Source organism: Podarcis gaigeae (assembly GCF_964106915.1).
Source record: "Podarcis gaigeae genome assembly, chromosome: 6".
NCBI classification, from domain to species: domain Eukaryota; kingdom Metazoa; phylum Chordata; class Lepidosauria; order Squamata; family Lacertidae; genus Podarcis; species Podarcis gaigeae.
The window spans coordinates 90,328,897-90,349,173 of record NC_139682.1 but is presented as its reverse complement, the minus strand read 5'-3'; the positions used below and the strand labels follow the sequence as shown (position 1 = coordinate 90,349,173).

General features: G+C 46.0%; 1 protein-coding gene across 1 annotated transcript in view; it reads right to left on the bottom strand.

Annotated features, from left to right (window-relative positions):
- The window catches only part of PLA2G4A (phospholipase A2 group IVA), an 87,551-nt gene extending 73,423 nt beyond the window's left edge, over window positions 1–14,128 (bottom strand). The window contains exon 1 of the mRNA XM_083743855.1: window positions 14,017–14,128. The gene's annotated coding sequence lies outside the window, so the exon portion shown is untranslated. The remainder of the gene's footprint in view (window positions 1–14,016) is intronic.
- Between the last annotated feature and the right edge of the window lie 6,149 nt (window positions 14,129–20,277).

Below are 20,277 nucleotides of genomic sequence, written 5' to 3'. Positions count from 1 at the left end.
CCTGACAGCGGTATGACAGGAGATGAATGATAGGTGGGCTGTTTTTCCTTTTACAGTGGCACCTCAGGTTACATACGCTTCAGGTTACATAGGCTTCAGGTTACAGACTCCGCTAACCCTGAAATAGTACCTCAGGTTAAGAACTTTGCTTCAGGATGAAAACAGAAATCGTGCTCCGGCGGTGCAGCGGCAGCAGGAGGCATTAGCTAAAGTGGTACCTTAGGTTAAGAACAGTTTCAGGTTAAGAACGGACCTCCAGAACAAATTAAGTACTTAACCCGAGTTACCACTGTACAACATTTCTTTAGAAATTTAAGAACTCCATGAGTTGGAGATTTTATCTTATTTTTTAAAAAATACATCTCTTCTTTAATGCCTAGTTTCTAAAACTATGGGGCAATTCCTCTTGGAGAAAGAACTGGAAGATCTCCCTCCGTATATCTACATGACAAACTTGTATCAGCTTCATACCAATTTTAGCCACAGCTTCTGCCACTGTAGTTTGGCACGGTTATTAAGAATGATCTTTTAGAGCAGGCTTCCTCAACCTCAGCCCTCCAGACTACAATTCCCATCATCCCTGACCATTGATCCTGCTAGCTAGGGATCATGGGAGTTGTAGGCCAAAAACATCTGGAGGGTTGAGGTTGAGGAAGCATGTACAGTGGTACCTCGGGTTATATACGCTTCAGGTTACAGACTCCACTAACCCAGAAATAGTACCTCGGGTTAAGAACTTTGCTTCAGGATGAGAACAGAAATCGTGCTCCGGTGGCACGGCAGCAGCGGAAGGCCCCATTAGCTAAAGTGGTGCTTCAGGTTAAGAACAGTTTCAGGTTAAGAACGGACCTCCGGAACGAATTAAGTACTTAACCCGAGGTACCACTGTATTATAGATACCAACATACACCAAAAACTGCAATTCCTAGAAGAGGAATGACTGCTGAACCAGTTTGATTCTGTAATACAGTGGTACTTCGGGTTACAAACTTAATTCGTTCCAGAGGTCCGTTCTTAACCTGAAACTGTTCTTAACCTGAGGTATCACTTTAACTAATGGGGCCACCCCCTGCCGCCACGCCACTGCTGTGCAATTTCTGTTCTCATCCCAAAGCAAAGTTCTTAACCCGAGGTACTATTTCTGGGTTACTGGAGTCTGTAACCTGAAGCGTATGTAACCTGAAGTGTCTGTAACCTGAGGTACCACTGTAAACTACAGTCAAACCCAACCAGCAGCGATGCTAGCCGCTTGGGTGCTGGACGAGGCTTCCGCTTAAGTGCAGGAAGCTCCTGCAGCCAATCGGAAGCTGTGCCTTGGTTGTCAAACATTTCGGAAGCCAAATGGGATTCCGGAACGGATGAAGTTTGACAACCGAGGTTTGACTGTAGTGCTCTCCCAATTTCATCAGAGTCTTAGGAGGCAATTCCAGAAGACAGTGCAACCTGGCGGAGGTAGTTCAATTTTTTTTAGAAGCACTGCTTTAGTTTGCAACTTTTGTGATTTTAACTTGTGCATATTCAGCTTTATATGCGAAGGATGAGGAGGAGAAGAAGGAAAAGAAGAATTAATAATAAATAGAAAGGGGCAGGCTTCCAAGAAAAGAAACTTTGGTAATCCCAGACACCATTGCACCCAATGTGTTTTTACTATACACCATTTGGGCTTTAGGGCCATAGCTGTCAACTTTTCCCTTTTCTTGCGAGGAATCCTATTCGGAATAAGGGAATTTCCCTTAAAAAAGGGAAAATGTTGACAGCTATGTTTAGAGGTGATCTGAAAACATAATTCCCACCTAACTTGTGAGCTTACTTTAAACTACAAGATATCTTTGAGAAGCCAGCAGCAGCAGCTGTCGAGATCTTTCTCTCCCTCACAAATAATTGACGCAGCAGGAAATTTTGTAACTCTTTCTTCATAGAATCATCCTGCTGCTTCTCTTCATATTTCACAATAAACTGTTTCACGTCAGTGGTGAAAGAGCTGAATCAGACCACTGAAAAGAAGCTTTTTTAAAAAAATGTAGTTATCAATATTCATTTTTTTACAGATCAACACAACGTAGATGACTTTAAAAAAAAGTACTCCTGACCCATTGAATCTGTCAATTTTAATGAAGACCATCTTATTGAATGAAGTGAAATGATGTTAAATATTATAATGTTTTGTGTTGTCTAGTCCACTCCACTGCTGAATTGCTGTACTGTCCTCAAAAGAGTTGAGATGGGGTTGGGGCAGGAGGGGGGATAAGATTATTACTGACCCACATAAATTGAACACTGCTGAACATCTGACGCTAAAGGCCAAACGAGGTGCTAACTTTAATTTGTGCAGTAAGCAGAAACATCTGTGTTTTACTTTATTTAATTACAGGCACTGGAGCCAACAATCATTGGGACCATAGAGACTGGCAGAAGAGGTGGTTTATCCCATTCCAACACATCCAGGACAAAATTTCACCCCCTCAAACGGGTTTGAGGCTTACACCTCTGTCTCCTGCATGCTGGTGGCGGTCCAATGACAACCCACCTCCTCTTCCTCTAATTAATTAAAGAAAAAAAGAAAAACAACAACCAGGCATGGCTGCAAACTGCACATCTAACATAGCATGTGCAACTTAGTCTGGGAGAGCAGAACCCTGGGAAAGCAGGGTTTGAATCTCCACCCAGCCAGGAAGCTAACTGGGTGACCTTGAGCCAGTCAGCATCTCTTAGCCTAACCTACCTCGCAAGGTTGTTCTGAGGATGAACTTGTACACCACATTGAGATCCTTATCCTTGGTGAAGACCTGATGTTTTCATCGCAAAAAAAGGTTTTGATTTGAGTTTCCATTGAAATGAGGTTACATTTTAATGTTTTAATGTAACCCGAGGTACCACTGCAGTGATGTATGGAAGTGAGAGCTGGGCCATAAAGAAGGCTGATCGCCGAAGAATTGATGCTTTTGAATTATGGTGCTGGAGAAGATTCTTGAGAGTCCCATGGACTGCAAGAAGGTCAAACCTATCCATTCTGAAGGAAATCAGCCCTGAGTGCTCACTGGAAGGACAGATCCTGAAGCTGAGGCTCCAATACTTTGGCCACCTCATGAGAAGAGAAGACTCCCTGGAAAAGACCCTGGTGTTGGGAAAGATGGAGGGCACAAGGACAAGGGGACGACAGAGGACGAGATGGTGGGACAGTGTTCTCGAAGCTACCAGCATGAGTTTGACCAAACTGCAGGAGGCAGTGGAAGACAGGAGTGCCTGGCGTGCTCTAGTCCATGGGGTCACGAAGAGTCAGACACGACTAAACGACTAAACAACAACAACAATTTCAATCAATTTGTTTTTATATCGGTTGTTAGCCACCCTGAGCCCAGTCTTGGCTGGGGAGGGCGGGGTATAAATAAAATTTATTATTATTATTATTAGAAGATGATAAATGTGATATCAGAATTGTGGGTTCAAAAGATTCCTGCATTGCAGGGAGTTGAACTAGTCGACCCTTGTGAGCCCTTGCAACTCTGCAATTCTATGATTCTATAAATGTAATTATTATTATTATTAATAATAATAATAATAATAATAATAATAATAATAATAATAATAATTGTATTTATATACCGCCCTATACCCAAAGGTCTCAGGGTGGTTCACAGAATAAAATCAAGATATAAAACCACAAAATACCTAATAAAATACAAACAACAACCCAACAGCACCCCCCCAAAAAAAAACATTTTAAAGGGTTATAGGATGTAAATCAGATCAGCCAAAGGCCAGATTAAAAAGGAAAGTTTTCACCTGGCGCCTAAAGGTGTATAATGAAGGCGTCAGGCAAACTTCCCTGGAGAGAGCATTCCACAGACGGGAAGTCACTGCAGAGAATGCCCCGTTCTCGCGTTGCCACCCTCCGGATCTCGTTAAATAAATATAATAGTGCTAAGGCTGCATTTTGTACCAGGCAATAAACCTATGCTAGCACAATGATGTACAGTACTTAAACAAGATTCCTTGAGGGAGCAAAGAAGAGGTTTAAGCAATTTGTGGCTCTCACCCACTGATGTCTACGAAGACATGAGATGCTGCTTTTGTACCCAGGACCTCCTCTTCACAGAACTACAATTCCCACAATCCCATGGGAAGAGGGAATAGCTGTTAAACCACTTAGTGTTCTGGATATGCTTGCACATCCCCATGCACGGTCCTGAGAATTCTTCCAGCAAAAAGCCTCTAATCCATTTAAGAATGAGATCTAATCTCCTCAAGTGGAGCCTCACCTATTCAATGCAGGATTCTGCCTCAAAAGCAATTTCACTTGATCCGCCACTTCGTCTATCAGGTATGCAGTATTGGTTGCACTTGTTTAAAAGAATTCTGTGCCCTAAACAGGGTGGATTTGATTTAAATCGAATCGATTTAAAACACGATTTAAAACGCTAGTCAGTAAGACTTGATTTAAATCGTTATTTTTTTACAGAAAGACTCATTCTTGCTGGTATAATCTTAATATTTACAACCAGATGAAGGTGTCATTTCTGGAATAATAAATTTTCAGGGTCGTTTTTACAGTTACATCAAAAATTACTGATTTGATTATACTCTTAGAAATACATAGAGAGATGATTATGAAATTATTGTGGGGTTTAATAAGTTAACTTTATATTTGGACAACTTTTCTGCTGCACCTTATTGGAAGGAGAAAAATGATCATTTCCTGAAGAACAATTTAAACCATTTATTTAACTAAAACAGTAACATTATAGCATACGTATCCAAGTTTGTTAACTAATGTGGTTAAACAAAAACAAAAAAATGTAGACTGAGTTTTAGCACACATGAAAAACTTATTTCCTGATGAATAGCCTCTGGACTATAATGTAATTTAAATAGAAAACGATATTTAGGCAGATTTTTCCTCCAAAAGCATTTTATTTTAAAAATCCAATTTAAATTTTAAAAAATCTGATTTAAATTTTTTAAAATCTGATTTTTAAAAAAAAAATTAAAATCATTTTAAAAATCATTTATTCACCCTCACCCTAAACCAACTCTCAGGGCAGAAGTGGACAACCGTTAGGTTTCAGAAGCTCAAGACAAGCCCAGACAAACTGCCATACAGGATCTCTGCTGAATCAGAACCAGTCAATCTAGTCCAGCACCGTTTTGCCTCCAAGACGGCCACAAGCAAAGCATCAAGGTAACAACCTTCAACTGTTAAAAGGTAAAGGTAAAGGTACCCCTGCCCATACGGGCCAGTCTTGACAGACTCTGGGGTTGTGCGCCCATCTCACTTAAGAGGCCAGGGGCCAGCGCTGTCCGGAGACACTTCTGGGTCACGTGGCCAGCGTGACATCGCTGCTCTGGCGAGCCAGAGCCGCACACGGAAACGCCGTTTACCTTCCCGCTAGAAAGCGGTCCCTATTTATCTACTTGCACCCGGAGGTGCTTTCGAACTGCTAGGTTGGCAGGCGCTGGGACCGAGCAGCGGGAGCGCACCCCGCCGCAGGGATTCGAACCGCCGACCTTTCGATCGGCAAGTCCTAGGCGCTGAGGCTTTAACCCACAGCGCCACCTGCGTCCCAAAATCTGCTTTGAACACAGATTCTCTTTAGCCTCCATGACCAATACCTCTTGACACACCTAATCTTCCATGAACTTGCCCAGTATTTTGTTTTTAACAATCTAAGCTAGCGGCTGTCAGCACTACTTTAAATAAAGCAGTTTTTGTCTGTACTTGGGGAACAAAATGGGGTGTAAAGGGTGGGGCAGTCCCCAGTCTATCATGCTCCTTCTGGGGGAATTTGACCACCTTTGGTCCTCACCATGCACTCAGATATCACCTGTGGCTCCTGGAAGCTGCCAGCATGTGACAGCAGCCACATGCCTGGAATGGCTTTGATTGGCCAGCTAAACCAGGTGATGGTAGCCAATGGGTCTCAAGCTCTTGGTGAGTTAGGAACTTCCCCTGTGTGCAAAGCAAGCTGCAGCAGACTGAGTGGATGAGATCAAGAGTTGGTCCAATGGTCAAGAAAATGGTTTCAGTACATGTCGCAGCAGGAAATGAGGGGCAGCTGGGGCTTATCCACCTTGGAAGGTAGCCCATCTGGGAGAAGGAAAACTCTAATCCTAAATCTCCACTGCCTTGTGGGGTATCTTTGGGAGAAGAAAATGCTAGCAGATCTGGAGTGGAGTCCCTAAGACAGTTGGATAGCGCCTGGAGGGCCTACTTCTGGCAACTCCTGCAACCAAGGTAAAGTAAAGGTAAAGGGACCCCTGACCATTAGGTCCAGTCGTGACCGACTCTGGGGTTGCGGCGCTCATCTCGCTTTACTGGCCAAGGGAGCTGGCGTACAGCTTCCGGGTCATGTGGCCAGCATGACTAAGCCGCTTCTGGCGAAACAGAGCAGCGCACAGAAACTCGTTTACCTTCCCGCAAGAGCGGTACCTATTTATCTACTTGCACTTTGACGTGCTTTCAAACTGCTAGGTTGGCAGGAGCAGGGACCGAGCAACAGGAGCTCACCATGTGGCGGGGATTCGAACCGCTGACCTTCTGATCGGCAAGTCCTAGACTCTGTGGTTACAATAAATGAGTACATCCATGTCACAATATTCTTCATTATCCTTCTACATTGTTTGACTTCCCCGCAGCTCCATGGGTTCCTTTTTACTCTTAGTTGTGCTACATTATTATTATTATTATTATTATTATTATTATTATTATTAATACCCCACCCATCTGGCTGGGTTTCCCCAGCCACTCTGTGCGGCTTCCAACAACTAAAATACAATAACCTATTAAACATTAAAAGCTTCCCTAAACAGGGCTGCCTTCAGATGTTTTCTAAAAGTTTGGTAGTTAATTGACATCTGATGGGAGGGCCTTCCACAGGGCGGGTGCCACTACCGAGAAGGCCCTCTGCCTGGTTCCCTATAACTTGGCTTCTCGCAGTGAGGGAACCGCCAGAAGACCCTCAGCGCTGGACCTCAGTGTCTGGACAGAACAATGGAGGTGGAGACGCTCCTTCAGATATACTGGACCGAGGCCGTTTAGGGCTTTAAATGTCAGCACCAACACTTTGAATTGTGCATGGAAACGTACTGGGAGCCAGTGTTGGTATTTCAAGGTCTTTCATATCCTTCCACACCTTCTAATTCAGGCTTCCTCAACCTCGGCCCTCCAGATGTTTTCAGACTACAATTCCCAGCATCCCTGACCACTGGTCCTGCTAGCTAGGGATCATGGGAGTTGTAGGCCCAAAACATCTGGAGGGTCAAGGTTGAGGAAGCCTGATCTAATTGATTTAGCTGCTGTTCCTTTGTCTTGCTTTGCTTTATTTTGAACCACATCAGTGAGAGGGCAGCCCAGGACCTCCACGCAGACTGCCCAAGCTTGCGCCCTGGAGAGGTCACTTTGGTTTGACTTCACTCCCAGAGGCGCACTGCATTGTCTCTTGAGACAGACGACGACAACAAAGGCAAAATGCCCCAGATGATCTGGAGAATGTCATTAATACTATGCCAGCAACAACTGTTAGAAGTAAAGAAGCAAGACTACCAAAGACCATAGCCTTCTCCTTTTTATTTATAAGTTAGTCTCAAGCACACCAAAGAGAGGTTTTATAAACTGTGTAAAACACAAAAAGTAAGCTGGAGTTTTTTTTAAAAAAAGATAAGGGTAAAGGATCCCTAGACGGTTAAGTCCAGTCAAAGGTGACTATGGGGTTGCGGTGCTCATCTTGCTTTCAGGCCGAGGGACCAAGCGTTTGTCCACAGACAGCTTTCCAGGTCATGTGGTCAGCAGGACTAAACAGCTTCTGGTACAATGAAACACTGTGACAAAAACCAGAGGGCACAGAAACGCCGTTTACCTTCCCCACCACAGCACTACCTATTTATCTACTTGCACTGGTGTGCTTTCAAACTGCTAGGTTGGCAGGAGCTTGGACCGAGCAACAGGAGCTCACTCCGTCGCAGGGTTTCGAACCGCCGACCTTCTGATCGATAAGCCCAAGAGGCTCAGTGGTTTAGACCACAGTGCCACCCGCATCCCTGGAGTAGCAAACCTGTGGCACTCCAGATGTTCTTTGTTGGCCCCAGCCAACAAAGCCAATGGTCTTGAATGATGGAAGCTGTGGTCCAAGGATGTCTGATTTCCCATCCCTGAGTTAAGGATGCAGTTGTTGATTCTGTTCATTATCCCAGCATCACTCTATGAATTGGCAGCAGCTGTGCCTTTAAATGTGCAACTGGCATAAGCTTAGAAGTGGTACCTATGCCATTGTGGTGCTGTGGTTAGAGCAGGGTGGGCAGGTTTTCGGGTTATGCGACCTAGTTTGCATTTCTGCTTAAACTACCAATATCTACCAATCAGAGCCAGCCGCAAAACCAAAAAGGGGGCGGAGCCACTCCTCTACTGCATCCCAGAAGGCAGTCATAGGCAAACTCGGCCCTCCAGATGTTTTGGGACTACAACTCCCATCATCCCTAGCTAACAGGACCAGTGGTCGGGGTGATGGGAATTGTAGTCTCAAAACATCTGGAAGGCCGAGTCTGCCTACTGGTTTTGGGAGACTTCAACGTCCGTGCCGATGCCGCTCCCTCCTCACAGGCTCTGGACCTAGTGACTTCCATGGCAACACTAGGGCTCTCCCAGGTTGTTTTGGGCCCCACACATCAAGCAGGCCACACGCTGGATCTGATCTTTAGGGCTGGCATAGATGTGATCATGCTCCCTGCTGTGGAAGTGCCATGGTCTGATCACTACGCTCTGAAAGCCAAGATAGACTTCCCGCTCCTCCCCGGCTCGGGTGGCGAACCTATTTGGGCTCGTCCGCGAAAACTGATGGATCCTGATAGATTGATAAATCCTGATAAACATCAAGTCAAGGACAAATAGACTGAAAAATAGTTTCTATCCAAGAGCTGTGGCCTTCTTAAATGCAGTAACTCGATAGTGTGACCTGGGAGTTTGATGGGTGTGGGTGTGGGTGTGGCTGGAATGTGGTTTGTTTGGTTGTTGTTGTTGTTTTGCTTTTGTTGTTTTTAAGGGATGGCATCCAATTTCGTTGCACTTGTGCAATGTTGCACTTGTGTAATGACAATAAAGAATCTATCTATCTATCTATCTATCTATTCCGACAAGCCTTGCGGAACCCTGCTCCTCCTGGCGACTCATTAGATGACCTTGCTGAGGACTGGAATAACCGGCTCTTGGCAGCCATTGATGAGATCGCGCCTAAGCGCCCTCTGCGACCCCGTCGAAACCGGGCCCCTTGGTTTACTGAGGAGCTCCGGAAAATGAAGCGGGATCTCAGACGGCTAGAGCGAGTATGGCGACGGACTCGTGACAGAGCCTCAAGAACATCTTATAGGACGCTTATGAAAGCCTATGAGATGGCTATGAAAGCTGCTAAGAAATCTTACTTTGCAGCTTCCATTGCATCCGCTAGCTCTCACCCGGCACAACTTTTAAAAATAATTAGGTCAATAACGTCCTTAGGAGGACAACCAAATTTAAGCACAAATTCGACCCACAGCTGTGAGGCATTCGCGAGGTTTTTTTGCGGAGAAAGTCCTGTTGCTCCGCCGTGACCTCCCTGCCAATTTAGATACAGTGACTGAACTGGAGGCCCCTCGACTGACTTCAGGTCCAGTGTTGGACCATTTCGATCGGATACTCCCTACTGATGTGGATAGATTCCTCCAAGTTGGTAGGCCCACCACCTGCCTCCTTGATCTGTGCCCGTCTTGGCTGATTAGGGAGTTGTGCGGACCTCCCTGGTTGAAATTATCAATTTGTCCCTTGACACGGGGACATTCCCAGGGGAATTGAAGGAAGCAGTGGTGTGTCCACTCTTAAAAAAAACTTCATTAGATCCCTTAAAGGTAAAGGTAAAGGTACCCCTGCCCGTACGGGCCAGTCTTGACAGACTCTGGGGTTGTGCGCCCATCTCACTTAAGAGGCCAGGGGCCAGCGCTGTCCGGAGACACTTCCGGGTCACGTGGCCAGCGTGACATCGCTGCTCTGGCGAGCCAGAGCCGCACACGGAAACGCCGTTTACCTTCCCGCTAGTAAGCGGTCCCTATTTATCTACTTGCACCCGGGGGTGCTTTCGAACTGCTAGGTTGGCAGGCGCTGGGACCGAGCAGCGGGAGCGCACCCCGCCGCAGGGATTCGAACCGCCGACCTTTCGATCGGCAAGTCCTAGGCGCTGAGGCTTTAACCCACAGCGCCTTAGACCTATCCAATTACCGCCCAGTTTCAAATCTTCCATACCTGGGTAAGGTAATTGAGAGAGTGGTTGCTGAACAGCTTGGTAGGTTTCTGGAGGAAACATCGGCATTAGATCCATTTCAGTCCAGTTTCCGCCCTGGTTTTGGGACGGAGACGGCTCTGGTTGCCCTAACAGATGATCTCCGTAGACAACTGGATCGAGGCGGGTCAGGACTGCTGATCCTTTTAGATTTGTCAGCAGCCTTTGACATGGTCGATCATGATCTTCTGGACCACCGCCTTGCAGACGTGGGGATACAGGGCATAGCCCGTAACTGGTTGTGCTCTTTTATCTCTGGTCGGGGACAGAGGGTGGCACTAGGGAGGGAAATGTCGTCGCGCCACTCCTTGGTGTGTGGAGTGCCGCAGGGCACAATTCTCTCCCCGATGCTTTTTAACATCTTTATGCGCCCCCCCCCTTGCCCAGATTATCCGGAGCTTTGGGCTGGGCTGTCACCAATATGCTGATGACACTCAGCTCTATCTGCTGATGGATGGCCACACTGACTCGGCCCCGAACACACTGACCAGATGCTTGGAAGCTGTGGCTGGATGGGTTCGTGGGAGCCGATTGAAACTAAATCCTTCGAAGACAGAGGTCCTATGGCTAGGTCGGGATGGCATGGGGATGAGGGACCAACTCCCTTCTCTTGCGGGGGCCCAAGTAGTGCCATTGCCTTCCGTTAAGAGTTTGGGTGTAATCCTTGATGCCTCCCTTTCCATGGAGGCGCAAGTTACAGCAACAGCCAAGGCGACATTTTTCCACCTTCGCTGCATCAAGCAGTTGGTCCCTTACCTTTCCCGCCCCGACCTGGCCACAGTGATCCATGCGACGGTCATCTCCAGGCTTGACTACTGTAATTCGCTCTATGCGGGGCTGCCCTTGAAGCTGTCCCAGAAACTCCAGTGGGTACAGAATGCTGCAGCGAGGCTCCTCACAGGGTCTCTGCCATGGGAGCATATTCACCCAGTGCTTTTCAAGCTGCACTGGCTCCCGGTGGAGTACAGGGTCAGATTTAAGGTGCTGCTTTTGACCTTTAAAGCCCTTCACGGCCTAGGACCCTCGTACCTACGGGTGCGCCTCTCCTGGTATGCCCCACGGAGAGCCTCAAGGTCCATAAATAACAACACCCTAGTGGTCCCAGGCCCTAAAGAAGTTAGATTGGCTTCAACCAGAGCCAGGGCCTTTTCAACTCTGGCTCCGGCCTGGTGGAACGCTCTGCCTCATGAGACCAGGGCCCTGCAGGATCTGATTTCTTTCCGCAGGGCCTGTAAGACAGAGTTGTTCCGCCTGGCCTTTGGCTTGGAGCCAATTTGATTCCCTCCCTCTCTCTCTTTTTTTCTTCTTTTTTTCTTTTCCTTCTCCTCCTGCGATGAGGCTTCATTTTAATATTTTAATGTTCCATTATTTTAATGTTGTATTTTATTTTTGTTTTTAAGTTGTAATCATTCATCTTGTTTTTATTATTGCTTGTAAGCCGCTCTGAGCCCGGCCTTGGCTGGGGAGGGCGGGGTATAAATAAAAAATTATTATTATTATTATTATTATTATTATTATTATTATACAGCAAAACAACCTGTGTGTATTTGTACGAATTGACTTCAGAGTTACAACAGATCAGGGATTTGAGAGCCAAACTCCCCAACAGGCCAGTGGAAGTGCAAAAAGAACTGGTCAAAGGCAAACCAAGTTACATTCCTAAAATTGCAGTAAGGAGAGGTACAGAAAGGTTGACAAGCAATTAGCACAAGGCTAAGCCACAGGTTTTTGTTTTCACTTGCCATTTCACTTGGTATTATAGTGGTACCTCGGGTTAAGAACTTAATTCGTTCTGGAGGTCCGTTCTTAACCTGAGGTACCACTTTAGCTAATGGCGCTTCCTGCTGCAGCCAGGCAATTTCTGTTCTCATCCTGGAGCAAAGTTTCCGAGGTACTATTTCTGGGTTAGCGGAGTCTGTAACCTGAAGCATCTGTAACTTGAAGCGTCTGTAACCCGAGGTACCACTGTATTAAATTAATGGGAGTCTGAAACCCTTGCTGATCTACTGCCAAATGCCTGGAGATCAGCAGATCTACCTGCTCCCAATCCCTGGGTTAGACTGTCTGACTAGAATCAGGGAGGCCTGGTTTCAAATCCTCACTCAGCTCTCAAACAGCCCACTCGGAGTGACTCTTTTTCTCTCAGCCTAATCTACCTCACAGGATTGTTGTGAGGGGAAAAAGTGGGTGGAGGAAGGAACAATGTAGGTCAGGGAGGACAGGTGGAGTAAAGTCAAAATTAAAATAAATTTAAAAATGCACAATTATTTCAGATGGGCCTGCCACAGAGACTAGAGCTCCTTAAGTTATAAGGCTGCACATCTTGGCTTGGGTTTAGCCCTGCACCGAAAACACTTTTGAAAATCTACGTTCCACACAGAGATCTCAGGCATCAAAACACTTTTGCACACTATTCCTGAGTTTTTCCTGCAGCACCTAGAAATGCAAATATTAATATTAGATTGCATGCTGTTTTTTATCAAAGTAGAATGAAATCACGCTTGGAATGTGACACATCAGGGTCACCAGATAAACTGAGGGAAAGAACACGCAAGCAATCTACAAATTATGTGGGTGCTAGAGTAAGCAAAGGCAGATATCAAACAATATTTGCACGTGTGTGTGCGCACACAAAAAAACATCCTTCATACTTCAGCCCCTTGTGAGTTCATTCAGAACTGCTTGCTGTATTCCACGGAGTTAACTTCCTCTTGGTGTTTGCAGAGTTGCAGTCTCAGTGACAGAAATGCTCTCTGGGCACTGGGCATATTTTCAATTTCACGCTCAAAAATCCTGGCTCCCCCCCCCCCTCCTCCTCCTTTTGCATTAGGAAGCTGCGCAGAGCGAATGAAGAAACTGCCAGTTCGTTTGCTAAAACATCTCCGTGGCCGTTGCGAAACCTTTTGCCTCCTGGCCTGAAGTCTCCCTGCTCAGCAGTTGCTTCAGCCAAGACATGCGTGCGCTTGCCCCTCATCAGTTAAGGGCGGCTTTTAATCGAATCGCTTCTTCCCATTTTGCAGGCGGAGAAGCTGAGGCCACCCTACAGAGGCTTGCACTCGCGTAGAAAGGAAGGCTGTGGATACTTTGCGCGCTTGATCGCCATCCCCACGAAAGCACGTGAGAACAGCATCACGTGCTGGGATGCACCTGGGATAGCTCAGTGGTTAGCGCATGAGACTTAGGCTCGTGGGTTCGACCCCCACGTTGCGCAAAAGATTCCTGCAGTAAAGGGAGGTTGCCATAGATGACTTCGTGGTCCCTCCCAACTCTCCAAATCGATGATTATTAGCTCCATAATGACAGGCCCCTTACTTTTCTCTGGTCCCTATAGAGGTAAATAACATGCAACTTCACCCCCCCCCCCATCCTTGACCCACGCAAAGAACACAACAAATCAAAGCTCCGTAATACCCAAGACATGAGAGCCTATCCCGTTTGCAACTGCCCAGGCGACCAAACATCTCCTCTAGCCCGTGCCAATCGCAATCTGACCAGCTGTTTGCCAAAATAACTGACAGAACCGCAGAATTCGTGTTTCGTTTTTGCATTCCTTCCTCTCAAGTTATTTTTAAGGGACCGGGCGATGCGCTTCCTTATTTCCTTCCCGTCCCAGCTTCTTGCGAACGAACCACCCCTAACCCAACCCAACCCAAACCTCAGTAAGGAAGCCCCGTGCGCCCCCGCGCGCCTCCTTCCTCTCCAAAGTCGCCCTACTTACAGTTGCAGCGCCGTCTTGGAGCGCTCAGGGATCCTCCGGTGGCGCGCAGATCTCCGCTTTGCGAGCCGCGCGCACACGCATGCACTGCGTCTCTGTGGCTTTCTTTTTCTTTCGAGGTCTCTCTCCTCCCCTTCTCAGGCGGGCTGCCCGGGAAGAATTGCCATTCGCGAGCCGAGCGGGGGCGGGCGGAGTCCCCGGCCAAGTCAGCTGGCCGCTGCCTCCAACTTTAAGGCGGCGCGAGAAGGCGCTCAGGCTGCGGAGAGAAGAAGCCCCGGCAGCTCAGCTTTGGGCTTCTGAAAAAGACAAAGGAAATCCTTCTTAAAACGGGGGGCAGCTCCCTTCTCTTCACGTTCACACTCGCGCAAACACATCTAATCTTAAAATATCCTTGACTTCCTCCTTTCCATGGTTCATTTTGCATAACATAAATCCCTGCATATTTTATATAAACCAAACCATTCAGTATTCCATTATTACATCCATCAAAACTTATTTACACTGTTGAATTTATCTTAGTGCTGCCAATGTTTACGCTTCATTCATTATCATCCTTGCTCCAGGCTCACTTTCATAGGAGCCAACTCCTCGGGGCCGAGGTCCCTTTGCCCCCCCCAAAAAAATATTTGAGGGGGCCGAGAACCCCCAAAGTTGATGGACATTACCATTCAAATAGTGTGCATGTGCTGCATCATGCAATTCATTATGCCAGCTTGGAGTTAACAGCCCCCCAATATTTTATTCAATTTGGCCCCCCTGCTCACCTGAACCTCTAAGCTGCCACTCAAATAAAGCTGATGAATGAATGTATTGTATTTTCTTTTCTGTTTACAGTATAGATTTTCTATGTTGCTGTTTCCCGCCCCCTCTTTTCTGCCTTTTTTGTTTTGTTTATTGCTTTTATTAAATATTTTCTTGGGTTACAAAAGTACATACATTGTATTTGTTTTCATATTACAAGAGTCCTTTTTACAGATCTGTTACATGCAACATAAGACTTTAATGTTATATACAGTGGTACCTCGGGTTAAGTACTTAATTTGTTCCGGAGTTCCGTTCTTTACCTGAAACTGTTCTTAACCTGAAGCACCACTTTAGCTAATGGGGCCTCCTGCTGCTGCTGTGCCGCCGCCACGCAATATCTGTTCTCATCCTGAAGCAAATTTCTTAACCTGAGGTACTATTTCTGGGTTAGCGGAGTCTGTAACCTGAAGCGTCTGTAACCCGAGGTACCACTGTATAGTGTAAAGCTGGGGAGAAAAGAGGTGGGGAGAGAGAGAAGGACGTAAACTTTCATTCTCTTACATAGTGTGTGTGCGAGGTTTGGGTGTCAGCATCCTGTGGGTAGGTTCTCTTTTATATATTTATTTTTGTTGACACTTGGCACTTGGGTCCAATGGTCAAGAAGGCAGCTTCTACATGCACTCTGGAGGGAAGTGAGGGGCAGGTGGAGCTTGTCAAGCTGCAGAGGTACCCCATCTAGGAGAAGAGAAACTCTACTGTGCTGCTATGTGAGAAAGGCTTTGGGTGTAAACCTCAAGGAAAAATCTGTACCCGCCGCCTTGCGGGAGGAAAAGGCTAAGGAGTAAACCCGACACAAATCCTGAGTGGAGTCCCTAAGCTGCTTCCAAACGCCTTGCTCTGCTTTCCTCTGGCCCACATCAACAAGGCCAAGAGGGGCGTCTTGTCGTCTGCATAGCCATGGACCTCCATACATACTGCTCAAGAGGGGACGCGGGTGGCACTGTGCTCTAAACCACTGAGTCTCTTGGGCTTGCTGATCAGAAGGCTGGTAGTTCGAATCCCCAAGACAGGGTGAGCTCCCATTGCTCTGTCCCAGCTCCTGCCAACCTAGCAGTTCGAAAGCACACCAGCGCAAGTAGATAAATAGTTATTGATGCGGCGGGATAATAAACGGCGTTTCTGTGCGTTCTGGTTTCCATCACGGTGTTCTGTTGTGCCAGAAGCAGTTTAGTCCTGCTGGCCACATGACCCAGAAAGCTATCTGGGGACAAACACCGGCTCCCTCGGTCTGAAAGCGAGATGAGCACCACAACCCCATAGTTGTCTTTGGCTGGACTTAACCATCCAGGGGTCCTTTACATATTGCTCAGGCATGTGCCCTGGAGAGATCACTTTGGTGCTGCTAACACAGCAAAAACAAAATGAAAGCAGCAATTATGAGTTACCGGTCCATGCAGCTACCGTCTAAGGTGGCAGGATCCACAAGGGCAGAAGATCCCAGTGGAAATCTTTATTCCTGCCATTAGTCCTCTCTTGCTCTGATGTAGATCTTCACTCACCACAATGGTCTATTTGATGCACGCTTTGTTTCTTTTTGCCTTAAACTTGTTTTTTTTTGTGCTATGTGAACGTTTGTTTCCATATTGTTGTAGACTGCTGTGATATAGTTCTATGATACATAATGCTTTTGAATTATGGTGCTGGAGGAGACTCTTGAGAGTCCCATGGACTGCAAGAAGATCAAACCTCTCCATTCTTAAGGAAATCAGCCCTGAGTGGTCACTGGAAGGACAGATCCTGAAGCTGAGGCTCCAATACTTTGGCCACCTCATGAGAAGAGAAGACTCCCTGGAAAAGACCCTGATGTTGGGAAAGATGGAGGGCACAAGGAGAAGGGGACAACAGAGGACGAGATGGTTGGATGGTGTTCTCGAGGCTACAAGCATGGGTTTGACCAGACTGCAGGAGGCAGTGGAGGACAGGGGAACCTGGTGTGCTCTGGTCCATGAGTCACAAAGAGTCGGACATGACTAAACAACAAAACAACAACATTTTACCAAAGTCTGCCCCTGTAGGGAGGGAGGCAGGGTAATCCACATTTTAGGGTGCTTCAGTTAGCGCCCCAAAGAGGTACTAGACAGGCCTGCTTGGGTTTAGCTAGTGGTTTCTTTTTTCTCCCTAGAAACAGAGGTGTCACCTGACTCTAAAATCCTTGCTGCTTAAATGTCGTAGGTTGAGATCAAACTTGCTGGAGAATCAAGCTGAATGCCAACTGTTCTTGGCATGAGGACACCCTAGGCTGAACGCAAACACGACCTTCTGATGCCATCTGTGATGTTACAGTCAGGATCAGCCCAAAGGAAGAAACAGGTAACAGTCACACCTAGGTTTCATACTGTGAAGATGCATCTTTGTGACAATTATTTTGGGGGCTATATTGTCTACTTTTCTCATAGGGGGATTATTTTGGAATGATTTACTTAAGAGGTACTCATGATTCTTTTCTGTGTGTGTTTGTGTGTGCGTTTTAAGGAACCTGCAGCGCTATCTGCACGTGGGTGGCCTTCACATTGAAGATTGTGCTTGTGCTATTTTGTACGTTCCTCTCTCTATGTGAGTACAAAATGAAAGAGGCTGTCTCTAGAAATTGCCAGCTGAAAAGGAGGTGTCTGTGATGTTATGTAGAGAACCAAAGCTGCATTCGCTGAAATCAGAGCTCAATTAAACAAGTAACCTTTTTTGGAAGGAAAATAAGATGCTGGAGTATTGTTGCCATATCCTCCTGGCAATATAACATTGTCTTTCTGAACCCTTTCCATCCTTACACAATGTTATATTGTAGCCTGAAAGTTTTGAGTTTATGAAAATGTGAAACTAATGGTGCAGGTATCCCTGTGGTAACATCTTGGGGGGGGGGGGGGATAACTAGAAGTTCTTCAGTAGTATGAATGCAAATGCAAAATTTAATTATCCTGCTGAACAAGAAGTAGTCACAAAGGTGGCCTTTAGTTTGTGGTTTTCTGTCATTTGCTGTTGGACTAACTTAGCTCTTTCTTTCTCGCTAGACTCACAGATCGGTTTCTGTCATCTGTGAAATTTGTGGGCAGATAACATCAACTTCCTGTCCTAAATCTACCAGTCTGCAAACCATGAGCATCAGAAAACCATCACATGCCCTAAAGACTGTTTGCATCTCTCTGCAGGACTTTTGTTTGGGTATAATTCTTTTCAAAAATGTCATTCCGTATGAAATGGTCTCTTACATACTGGATGGAGTTTTTGAAAGACTTGTGTAAAACTTAGAAATATTATTAAGACAACATCATTTCTGTCAATATTTTAGCCTGCCATAAATAGTCTAGTTTGGAAGGGTACCGTTTAATTCCAGGGTACAGAATTTAATTGGGGCGCTATTATTTTGTTTCTCCACCTGTTGCAGGCCCTGGATTAATTCCCAGTCTTCCATGGCCTACTTTGTGGCAATAGATCAATAGCAAAGGGAAGGAGGCCTGAGAGGCACAGAGCCCTCGTCTTCCTTAAGGGCCTGACCAGATTTTGTGGTGGTGTCAAGTGAAGAAAAAGTGGGCAGAAAAGAGAGTGGAAAACCCAACTGCAGACACTAACATAAAAAGAATTAATCTAAATTTCCTAGCGAGAAAGTGAGAATAACCCCTATTGGTTGACAGGATTATGATGGTGTCACCAGGAAATTTAGATTAATTCTCTTTATGTTAGTGTTTTGAAACAATTGCATGGCATCACAGTGTCAGCTGCATTTATACTGACTAAAATTTTATTTTAAAATTAAGCTAGAGCAAAACACATACACATTCAGCTTCCTCCACGTTTGAAATATATTCTATAACTTCCCTGATTTGAACTGAAACTTTCAAATGCACATTTCACACATTGCTAGGGGCAGAGATTTCGTTCATCAAAGCCTGGGTTGCTGAAAACCACCACTTGGGCCCCAGTGTTGTATAAATTTCCCAAGCAGATGCTGGTTGCAGTTTCTATTATTGGATATTTACTTCAATGAATTGTATGAATAACCTTGTATGACATTTGGTAGCCTCTTAGCACTTTATTAATTGCAACACAGGTCATTAGTTTTCAAAATACTGTTTGGCTTTCCTGATGCATGTATTACAGTTAAAGAATAACAGCACACTTATTTTACTTCCTAAGAAGATGCATTTTAAATTAAAATGACCAGAAGCATGTTTCCCCCTTAGAGCATGCACCATTACCTAGATCAAGACACTCTTCACAATGCCTGCACAACACGTGGCAAACCATGCCGGATGCAGGCCACAAATATTGTTATAAGTTTGTGGGGCGGCAAGACTCCCCTAAAACATCTGGATTCGGCAAAGGGTTCGAATTTAAGCAAACCCCTAAGTTCCCTGTTCTAGTGGGGGCTAGAGTTTAAACCAGTTTTTCCATATCCAGGAAACGGCCTGGCAGAATGATCAACAAATCACCGGATTGGCCGAGCCATTAACTCATTAAAAAGGCCATTAACAGAGACTCTCTGGGCCAAACAGAAAACGGGGAAAGTCTCTTGGAGTCTCTTGGAATCCGAGGCTGCAGCAATGGGAGGAACAGGATCTTTTGGGGACAACTCCACTGAGATGCAGGTTAAATATATTTGTAAATAAACCATATATCATAAAGACGCCACAGACTCTGCTGCGTCTCATTGTTCCAAAAGAAAACACAGACCGTGGTACCCCTGAAATCTTGCACTTCTCGGAGATGGTGTGTAACAATAATAATAAAGGTAAAGTACCCCTGGATGGTTAAGTCCAGTCAAAGGCGACTATGGGGTTGTGGCGCTCAGCTCGCATTCAGGTCAAGGGAGCCGATGTTTGTCTGCAGACAGCTTTCCGGGTCGTGTGGCCAGCATGACTAAACAGCTTCTGGTGCAACCAGACACCATGATGGAAACCAGAGTGCATGGAAACGCCATTTACCTTCCCACCACAGTGGTACCTATTTATCTACTTGCACTGGTGTGCTTTCAACTGCAAGGTTGGCAGGAGCTGGGACAGAGCAACAGGAGCTCACCCTGTCACGGGGATTTGAACCGCCAACCTTCTGATTGGCAAGCCCAAGAGGCTCAGTGGTTTAGACCACAGTACTACCTGTGTCCCTGACGTGTAACAATATATTGTGGGCTGCACAGTTGACAACAGCCTCCCCCACCTCCATTTCCATTTTTATAGTCTCAGGCAGACAGTGAAACCTATAGACTGAGTCCCCTGGTGAGCTGCAGATAGTCTGCTTTTGCCTTCATGTGTTGCTAGTTCAACAAGTCTGCATTGCATCACATTTAAGGGCAGGGATGCCAGCCAAATTGTTTTGGCCAATCCAGCCACCGCTGTTTATGGAATGATAGAATCATTATCAAGTCTAACCCCCTGCAATCTCAGCAAAAGCATGCAGGACAGATGGCCATCCAACCTCTGCTCAAAAACCTCCATTGATGGAGAGTCCACCATCTCCAGAGGGAGTTCA